Raw genomic sequence first — 8,016 nt, forward strand, 5'->3', positions numbered from 1 at the left:
CGCACCAGGGATAGACACTATTGAAATAAAATATTATTCAAATAAAATTTTTATTTTATTTGTTATTTTGGTCCATCACTGTATTTGAAATAATGTTATTTGTTCGTCAATATATTCGACAAATAGATTGCATTCAAATAATTTATTTTCCAAATAATTTCGTTATTTGTTGCTGCAATGCAAAATAATAAATAACAATTTTTTGTAATAATTATATTCGTTATTATTGGTTTTAATATTATTATATTATTATTTATTTTTGTACATATTTTTATTATATTATTTATATTTATACGTTATTATTATTTTTTGCTTTTATTTTTGGAATTTGCAATAACGATATATATATATATATATATATATATATATATATATATATATATGTATATAATATAAGAAGTGTCTTTTCAACGATATACATATATATAGACACTTCTTATATATAGACTGAAAACCTCGGGCTCCCTTGGATTCTTCGGATTAATGTTAAATCGTTGGACATGAGAATCACAAGAGTTGGTGGTTTCGCTCACTCAAAAAAAAACTAACCGTACAAACGCCAATTTCACTTTTTAGCAAAGGGCACACATCCGGTCTACATACTCTGGAGTTTTTCATTAATTTACAATGAGGATACCCAATTTGAAAGTCGGGAGAAATTCTCCAAAATGCATATTGATAGCCGCGATATGGCACATTTCCTTTCAAAATTTATGTATGCATTTAAATTGAGAAAATCGGTCAAAAACCGTTAAACAGAAGACTCCCGATAACAATCCAGCAGGTCACGTTAGACAGTTAAAATTGTATACAAAACGTTTCCTTTTTGTGTTTCATCGAACAGCACTTCAGCCATTTAAAACAACTCAAGGTCAGTTGGTCAACTCCCTCGATCGGCTATATCCTCTGCTAGAAAGTGAGATTGATGTTCATCTGGTTAGTTTTTTTCGAGCGTGTGATTTTTTGTTCATATTCAACTATTTAACATTATACTTTCTTTGCTAGTAATTTGTGTTGGCGTTGATCAGATTCGTTGATTTTTACGAGCAAGCGAAACGGGGGAGGAAAATTGAAACTGAAATTATAATTTCTGAACATGTGGGCTGATTACAAATATATTAGTCCGCGCATATGGAACCCGAAAATGGGTGATTCCAGAGTACACCCGGAAATAGATGATTCCTGAGGTCATTTGAAGTAATTTTTTCCTTAGCGGAAATGTGGCCAATAAGAGGCGAGCACGGCTGGCGCGAAGCGGCCACACATGCCAACGAGTCGAGTCCATTTCCGCTCATTGACTCGTTCGCTTCGCGCCAGCCGAGCTTGCCTCTCATTGGTTAGTTGTTTTTCGTCAATAACTCGTAAACGAAGCCACGGTTTGCATTTTCTCTAAGGAAAAAGTCATTTCAAATTACCTCAAGAATCGCCCCCTTCCAGGTTTTGACATATATATGGAACACCCTGTATAACGTAGTTCACACAGATGCCTTGCAGACGTTATTTTGTTTTTACTTGTAACTTATTTTACATTTCAAACAACAAGTATTGCCGATTGAAACCTATAATTTGTCGGATAGTGGAGCCAGTTACTGTGGGGTAACCAAATACTGTGCATTTAGTTTATTTTCAACTTTATATTTATCGAATAAGACGTATCAAATTTTTTAATTTAAATTTAACTAATTATTGATGCGTTGAAGTTAGACGTCTAAAAGATGGGAATTCTTAAAATACTTAAAAAATTATTTTTTTTTTTTATTCCCGTATTCGCGTAATTCTTCTGAAAAAATTTAAGAAAATACTAACCGAACGAAAATCGGAATTCTGTATAATAAGTCGTTCTAGGTGAGATACCACAATTAATTGTATTAATTGTATTGGTAAAACTTATTATGGAACTTATTTTGAATTTTTGTTTGCGTTTTCAATTTCCGTAGTTCATTTGCTATTATTTCAAATATATTACTATCGAATAGATGAACTTGATTTAGAAAAAGGAGAATATAATAACTTGCAATCTGATGAATCTCATTTGAAGAAAAATGAAAATACGACTCAAAAAAGAATGAATTTGCATATACTACTACATCTTATCATATACTACATACATCATACTATATGCTATACTATTCGATCTGGACCCGCGCAACCAGCAACGAAACGAAAACAATTGAAACAGGCGAACGTTGCAAGTTGTCGGTCAGAAAAGGGTAACCTGTTTCCGAGTGAACAATGAAACACGCCCTTTGGCACCGATAACCGAAAGGAACTTACACTCTTGGCAAGTGACACTCTTGAGCCAAGGGTGCGATAGGCCATAGTCCATTTGTTTATATTAAAATATTACCCCGGATTGGTGATAAATCTCTCGGGGGAACATTAACAGACATGGTCGGCGAACAACAAGGTCGGTACTTTCGAAGCCCCTGGAGCCAGAGTTTTCCCCGGTGCGGGCGCGGAACGTTTCTCGGCCGGCTTTTTAGGTAATTATATTTCAGGCTCTGCGGAGTCAGAAATCATTGCGCGGCTCGGTGAGTAGGGTCGCGAGAGAGAAAGAGAGAGAGAGAGAGAGATTGAAAGAAAAGCTTTGCCAAACGGCACGGCGGAGTCGAGCCAGCGAAAGTTTCGCTCGATTGGTTGCATCGGCCGGTCCTTTTCGCCGAAGACGAGAGCCGGGCGTCCGAAACTGCTCCGTCTCGACGCCGTTGCCGGCGGTTCCTATGCGTTTGTTGTTCCCTCTGATCGCTTTCCTCATCCGCCCCGCGCGGCCACGCCAGTGTCAGTCCATCCTGGCGTCGTTTAACTCAGACCATTATCCGTATACCACGATTATAGGGCAACGGGACCGACAAACAGGCAACCTCTCTCTCCTCTCCCTCCCTTTCTCTCACTCTCTCTCTCTCTCTCGCTCTCTCTCTCTCTCTCGCCCGCTCGCTCGCTCGCTCGCTTCATCCTTCGCTTGGCCCCAGCGAGCGTTGTCACCGACTACGCAAACAAACCCGTGCATCGACTAACTTCGCTCAAGGGGGAATCCGGTTTACCAGCTTAAAAAAATCCGTTCCTTTTTTAGTTTAACGAATAGCAGCACACATAGACGCTATACCCCTAAAGTTTCAGATAAAAATTCTGCAGCTACGGTAAGCGTGTCAATTATCGTGCACCTCCGTGATTGCAACGTTACTAAATTAAAGATTTTTGATTCTTTTAAATAATATTTGATTCGCATTTCCATAACCGAATCTAAACTTTAACTTGCTAAGAAAAACTAATATTTTTATATTTCTAACAATGATTAGAAAAAAAAAACATATAAAAATGATGCTTTTCGAAGGCGAACATAACCCATTATGATCATAAAACTCGGTTAAATTACAGATAAACAGTAATACAATCGATTTCTTAGATATATCTTTTTATTTAAAATGATTCAGTAACTGAAACAAATTTTCTTGGTTCGATAATCGTGCACTTCTCATAGCAGACCATGTGTTACATCTAACCTTACTTTCTTGGTCCGTGAAGTTTGTGTACACTACACGTGATTTTCCTTCCTCGTTTGAATAAAATCGTAAACGTTGAAACATATACACAGGCTCGCAAAAGTGCTCGACCAGCTTTTAAAACGCAATAATTTTTTTAGAACTGGACTAAACGACTCGAATCCTTTTTTAGATGATAGAGCGACCAGTCTATTCGACCATAACTAGAATCTGTTTTTTAAAGGTTGCTATTGCTTCAAAATAGAAAACTCTTGCTTTTTAACATTTTTATTTGAGACTAAAACGAAAATTTAAAAAATTTGTTTTGTAGATCTCGATAAGTTACATGCACATATTAAAAATTTTACCGAAATCGGTTAACGCTCGTATAATCTGTAAACATTTAAAGATTGCAAAAATCGCAGCACGCGTCAAGCTGGTTCCTGCGCCACCTCCTTTAGCTAATAACAAAACAATTAAATGACGAAAAACAAAAAAAACACATATCCCTTAGTCTAACACGAGCCTAACTAGTTATGTTTATATTTGATCCGACTGACACACACCAGAGCTCTCATTTCTGGCCCGATTTTTTAACCACGTCTCTCAGATGTAATAATCATTTTTGGCCCGATTTTTTTACTACGTCTCTCAGACGCGATAATCATTTCTATCCCGATTATCTGACCACGTCTCTTAGACGTGATAATCATTTTTAGCCCGATTTTTTGTCCACGTCTCTCAGACGTGATAATCATTTCTGGCCCGATCATTTTATAACGTTCCTCAGACGTGATAATCATTTCTGACGCGATATTTATCCACGTTTCTCAGACGTAATAATCATTTCTGGTCCGATTTTTTTACCACGTCTCTCAGACGTGATAATCATTCCTAACCCGATTATCTGACCGTGTCCCTCAGACGTGGTAATCCTTTCTGGCCCGATTTTTTGACCACGTCTCTCAGACACGTGATAATCATTTCTGACCCGATTTTTTAACCACGTCTCTCAGACGTGATAATCATTTTTGGTCCGATTTTGGTCCAACAACCCAGACGTGGTTGTAAGACAAAGGATTAAGTCGTCGACATTAGATGGCAGAATGATGAATAATGGGGCAGTCTGCAATTGCAGACGTACTGCAATTATATTTTCAAGTTTTTAAGGAAACATAAATAGTTCAAATTATATTAGCTTTATCGAACAGATGAAAAAATCATGCCGTAGAAATTGCGGACGTAGAGTGTATTTTCCAACAAATGTTCAAAGTATAAACTTTGTAGAAGACTATTTTATGCAATGAAATATCCAAATTTCAAAATGATCGGTCAAGTAAACGTCATGAAAAATCGCTGGACAAAGAGAATTCCTTGCAGGTGAGGAAATAAGTAGAAACTTTGTTATAAAAAATTATTTAAATCTACATTTAAACATTCATTGGAAATTGTACCATTAAAATATGAGACCACAAAATTTTTAAGTAATTTTGAAGGAGAAAAACTAAATATGCAAGATAACTAATGGCGTAGTAAATTAAGAAATAGCGTATTAATTCAAAACGCCTTGAACGTAATTTTATCCTTACAATTGAACGATGCGGTCTGATTGAACAATCATTTTATCCTAACAGCTGTTAATGCGTCACAAAACAGTCCTTTCATCGGATCGTCTACCCACCCACGACATGATAGCTCGTATATTTTTTGTTTAATTGCCAAAAGTTCCGGAAACTTTCTAACTGAGATCAGTAATCTGTATTCTTCAAGAATTCGGTTAATAATATTTAGTTAATTAATAATTAATCATCAATAATTATATTAATAATTAAATTAATAATCGATCATTAATAATTAAATTAATAATCAATCATTGATCATTAAATTAGTAATCGATCATTGATAATTAAATTAATAATCAATCATTAATCATTAAGTTAATAATTATTCATTATATTAATAATTAATGATTAATCAAAAATTAGAAATTAATAATTAATCATTAAATTAATCATTTATAATTGACTGTAGATTTTATGCATTTATGACAAAAGTGAGTAGATAGAATACGAAGGAGTAAAATACAACGGATAAAAACAATGCTGTCAGATCGTTTTCAACTTATCAAAAATGAGAGCTAGCGCGGCCTTTCATTGGCCAGGGTTTTTCGTTAATAACACGTAAACGAAGCCGCGGATTGCATTTTCGCTAAGAAAAAAGTTAATTCAAATCACCTCAGGAACCCTCCTATTTCCGGATTACGAGACATTTTTGGGACACCCGGTATTTCATCGATGCTTTTAGTCTCTAGGATCACCGCTGGTATGTATTTTCTGTAAATGCGATATTTTTACGAAGTGTAGACTATATTGCGGTGCTCCTATGTTTTGATACCACCTAAATTATTTATTGTATAATACACGATTGGTTGGAAATGCATAGAAATTAATGTTACGATGTGAAAACATATATTAAACAATGAAGTTTAGCAAATTTTTATCGAAATCTTCTCAAAGTATAAAGGAATATAATAAAGAATACAAAATGTGATTAAAAAATAAAATGTGATTTTTCAATGTTCCATAAATATGCCAGAGGAGAAAAGATAAATTATAATAATATTAGTAACATTATAGGGCTACAAAGAAATTAGTTAATAAGATTCGAAATACTGTCAAATAAATTTTGTTGATTACCCTACGAATTGCGTTAATTTCCCCGTAAACATAGCTGATAATCAGAGTTGTGCAGGATTACAATTCAATTATAATTATTCATTATAATTACATTATAATTACAAAATAATTCAATTACATAATAATACAATCACGTTGTACAGTAATTTCTCCCTATAATGTTCGGAGTTCGGAATTGAAACCGGCAAATCTGAGAATACTATGTTGCGATTCCTCGAGCCTCGCGGCTGGCCTTTACAGTTGCCGGCACTTCGTGAGAGAGAGAGAGAGAGAGAGAGAGAGAGAGAGAGAGAGAGAGAGAGAGAGAGAGCGGAAGAGAAAAAGAGCGAGAGAGAAAGAGAGCGAAAGAGAAAAAGAACGAGTGAGAGAAAGAAGTAAGAAAGAAAAAGAGCGAAAGAGAGTGCGAAAGAGAAAAATAGGAAAAATTTTACGAATATATTAAAATAGTATCTATATCAGATGTTACACGATTCTGTTTCTATTTTATTTACAATGCATTGTAACATTTTGATTACGCTTTATTTTTAGACTTCAACAAAATGCAGTGTATTTAATTTCATAATTTTTTTTATGATTACGTCTTGTAAGGTAAACTATTGTTGAATGAAAAGTTTCTTTTAATAAACTCCACTTTTATTTTTCGCTTCATTGTATTAATTTCAAAAATAAAACATTTGTTTCTAAAAGTTTTAGAAACTAATTCCTGTTTTTAATTAATCGATACAATTGACATTTTAATGATAAAATTGATAACCGTGCTTTTTACGGCTGCCACATTGTACAAATAAATTCATCTGATTTATATTTCATGGTATGTAGATTAAAATTATCTTTCGCTTTTACGTGTTACACGAATAAAAGAACGTCATCCGCGTAACACATAATTGCACAAAACTTCGTATTAATTTTTCAAATAATCTGGATCCTAAAAAACGACAAAAAGCAACTGCTCTAAATTTATCCGGAAATATAAATGTCATTATGGAGTCACTAATTTGGGCTATCGCCACATTTTTCAATAAGTGTCGAAATAAACAATATGCTCGTGAAAAATTAACTTTATACAGCGCGGGTTGTATCCTCTTAATTGTCGTTAAGTCATTTTGAAATTTCTAAACGAGAGACTTCTCTTTTACCCATAGTAATGTAATAAAGCAAAATGCTTTGTACCGCCTTTTAGTATCCTACATTCCTTTCAACTTTTACAGCATTTATACGGATATTAATCATTTGCACTCGAGTGGTGACTCTGAGACACCACTAAAATTGTTATATCACGTTCCAAGATAATTTTTATATTAAGAAAATTTAGATTTAAAAAATTGTTAAAAGTGTAACTGTTGTGCGGGTCACCATAAGACTCGATTTCATATAAATAAAATGCACTTTATCATATAAAATGGCAATACTATATAAGCCAGAAAAATTATTTTTGATTTACAGCTAAAATGGCTTTGAGTACAAAGGGTTAATACTTTGCACGTTATTGGCGCCGTTATGGAAGCATTTACAGTACGTGTCACAAGCTATTATATTAGTAATAACACTATTATTGTGTGTATTAGAATAAAACCAATCACACCAACATGTAAATTGATAATTATTTTACAACGTTTGAACATAACAACAATGTTTGACGTAACCTTGCGTTAAGTGTTCATTACTTTCGTAGAGCAGTAGGGTTAACCGTTTATCCTCGAATGACGACTCTGAGGCGCCACTAAAAATTGCTGTACCACGTGTATTCTTCGAATCAATTATAACAGCATCAGACTTGCTCGTATTTTAAAAACTGTTAAAACTTACCAATAGGCTCAATTTCATCTGCACAAACCGCGATA

Source organism: Megalopta genalis, chromosome 1 (assembly GCF_051020955.1).
Source record: "Megalopta genalis isolate 19385.01 chromosome 1, iyMegGena1_principal, whole genome shotgun sequence".
Classification (NCBI taxonomy): Eukaryota; Metazoa; Arthropoda; class Insecta; order Hymenoptera; family Halictidae; genus Megalopta; species Megalopta genalis.